This window comes from Triticum urartu, chromosome 2 (genome assembly GCF_003073215.2).
Source record: "Triticum urartu cultivar G1812 chromosome 2, Tu2.1, whole genome shotgun sequence".
In the NCBI taxonomy this organism is placed as follows: Eukaryota; Viridiplantae; Streptophyta; class Magnoliopsida; order Poales; family Poaceae; genus Triticum; species Triticum urartu.
This window is the reverse complement of record NC_053023.1, coordinates 422,694,281-422,697,499: the sequence shown is the minus strand read 5'-3', so window position 1 is coordinate 422,697,499 and position 3,219 is coordinate 422,694,281.

Genomic DNA, 3,219 nt, shown 5'->3' with positions numbered 1-3,219 from the left:
CCGGCGAACGGCGGCGTCAGTGGCGTTGGGCAGCGGCGGCGGTGCACAAGGCGGCGGCGGTGGTGACGCAGGGCGGCGGCGGCGCGGCAAGGTGCGGCGGTGGCGGTGACGCAGGGCGGCGGCGGCGCGGCAAGGTGGGGCGGTGGCGGTGACGCAGGGCGGCGGGGGCGCGGCAAGGTGGCGCGGTGGCGGTGACGCAGGGCGGCGGCGGCGCGGCAAGGTGCGGCGGTGGCGGTGACGCAGGGCGGCGGCGATGCGGCAAGGTGCGGCGCAGGGCGAGAGGCGCGGCGCGGGTGAGAGGCGCGGGGTGGGGCGCGGCTTGGAGAGGAGAGAGGGGCTTGGGATTTTGTGTGGGGAGAGGGGGGGTGTTGGGTATTTATATTGGGAAGGGGTGAGGAGACTTGGGGTAGGGGACAAGAAATAAGAATAAGAGTAGGAAAGATCTAGAAAAATAAACGGAAGTAGGACAAAAGTCCTACTAGGATTTCCTAAAAGAAAGAGGCGGCGGCTCCCTGGCGCCTGGCGCCTGCGCACGGGGAGGCTGGGGCGCTAGCGATGGCCTTGGCCTCGGCCGGCTGGTGGCTTGGGCCTTTGGCCCAAGGCGCTGCAGTTTTTTTAACAGATCCGCGCTTGGAAAAACACAGAAAAACAAAATCTACCGGATTCCAAAACTAATAAAGTAAATTTTCCCCGACCCCTAAAAATGAGTCGAACAAAATGAACTTTTCTCCGGGCCTAAAATAAAATTTTCAAAAACGCGCATTTTTCCCTATCCAAAGAAAAACAAACACACACACCGGAAAACGAAATTTGATCTATTTATTAAATCTACATTTTTCCCTATATTTTGGGAAAGTCATATTATTCCCTCTCTTATATTTTTGACGTCGGAAAAATAATTGAAGATGAAATAAATAAATCAAATGACCCACTTTTCAAATTCGAGAAAACTCTCAATAACGAAATCTCCAACTCTCTCCGAAGGTCCTTGAGTTGCGTGAAATTTCTAGGATCGACCAAAATGCAAGAAAATAGGATATGCATGATGATCTAATGTATTCCAATTTGAAAAATAAATTCAAAAGAACTTTGAATTTAATTCTTTGAAACTCCCAACTTATATTTCTTAATTTGAAGAAGTCATTTTATCTTCTCTCGTGAAAATCATTGAGTTGCTTAAAGTTTCTGAATTGGAAATATTTTCAAATGAAATTCAAATATTTTCAACACCCCGTGTCATTTAAATAAATGGAAGAAGTCATGTCATCTTCTCTCCGGGGTTTTGTGTTGAAAAGAATTTGAATTTACGAAGATCAGAAAACCAATATGAAAGTTTGGGAAAGTCCTTTTATTCCCTCTCATTTAACTTTCAAAAAGAATTCGAATTTCACAATTCACGCAATCAATCAAACAATCAATCAATCTATCTATGTGTTCATAACATTCCAAAATTTAGAATTTTGGGATGTTACACCCATAGTGCCACGACACCGGCGAGGGGTTAAGGGCAGCCCCGATGCCTCGGGCTCCCTCCCCCACTCGGCCACTCCCCCTTGCGCTCCCTCTCCCCTTGCCTCAGATCCACCATGTCCGTGCCCCGCGGTCGCCCTGCTTCTCGCTCCGCAGCGGCAACCGACTCCCTCCCCGTCCCTCTCTGCCGCTTCCCGGAGCTCCAGCCCCGCTGACTCGGTCGTCTATGCCCACGAGTGGGAGCCGGGAATCCCCCCTACATCGCCGAGCCGACCCACTTCATCCACCTCTGAGCGCCATCGCCGCCGCGTCTTCGTCATCTCCGCGGCCACCGTGCCTTCGATGCGGCCTGGTCGTGCTCGTCGGCGTCGCCGTGGACTACCGTGTCCTCTGGAGCCGCGGGAGGGACCCGAGGAGCTCTGCATCACCCGAACGCGTCATCGTCTCCCTCGGCTCGCCGACGATCCCCTTCTTCCCCAGCGACATTCTGCTGCTCCTAATATCCCAAGGGCCATCTTGCGTGCCGCACGGTGAGCTCCTCCGCGTTCAGCTCCTCCTCATTAATTGCCTCGCGCACCGCAGCTAGCTCGTCGCCGTCACCGAGAGCTCGCCGCCGTAGATCACCTCGCCGCCGCGACCATGGTTCTTGTCACGCTCGCCTGAGGCCTCCGTCGTGCTCCTGGTGCTCTCAAGAGCTCAACAAGCTCACGACCGAGCCTCCCCGCGCCATCTAGCTCCGTTCTCATCACTGCCCGATCTCCGGCGACCGCCCCGCTTCTCGCCGTCATCATTCCAGCCTGTTACGGGCTGCACCGCCACCGTAGAAGGATGCGGCGTCGAACGCCCGATCGAACGCGCCTAGCCGCACCTCTCCCCGTGCCCCGTAGCATTTTCCGGCGAAGTCCGGCGATGCTCCGCCGCGGATTTGGTTGCCGGAGCTCTCTCCAGCATCGACGCCGACGTGGCACAGTGGGCCCCGCCCCTAGGTCGCTGACCAGTGGGCTCGGGTGGCCCAGTTGACTGGGTTGACCCAGTCAACTGCTGACTGGGCTGCCCAGTGAGACTGACGTGTGGGCCCCACTTGTTTAAAACGTTTTAGAAATAAACAAATCTACTAATTAAAATTTGTTAATTAATTAGTAATTAGTTAGTCACTGACACCAGGGGCCCACCCCTCTAATTAGCCTGTTAGTTTAGTTTAAATTACTGTTAGACTAACAGACGCTGACATGTGTGTCCCACTAGACCCATAGGTCAGGTTTGACCCTGGTCAGCGAGTCTGTTGGCTGCTCACATCATCCCCAAGTCATGCTGATGTCATATTTCTTTTTCTGTTAATTTAAATAATTCTAAAAATGCTTTAATCTTTGAAAATTCATATAAATTAAACCGTAGCTAAGATGAAAATGTTTTCTACATGAAAGTTGCTCAAAAAAATCCAACGAATCTGAATATGCGGTTCGTTCATCTGTCACAGGACCCTAGCATGCTGAACATGGAACCGTGCCCTCTCTTTCAAATGTCCGGAATCCGTCTAACATTGGGAAATCATCCTCGGATGTTTTCCCCCTCCGTCTACAGCGTGTAGCACTACGTTAGGTCAAACCTAGCGCTGCCTATCGTCATATCATGCTTAGTGATGCATATGTTGCTCTGTATTTACTGGTTCTTCCCCCTCTTCTCTCTGGTAGACCCCGAGACAGATGCTGCCCCTATGATCGACCACCTCATCGACGACCCTTCTTTTGC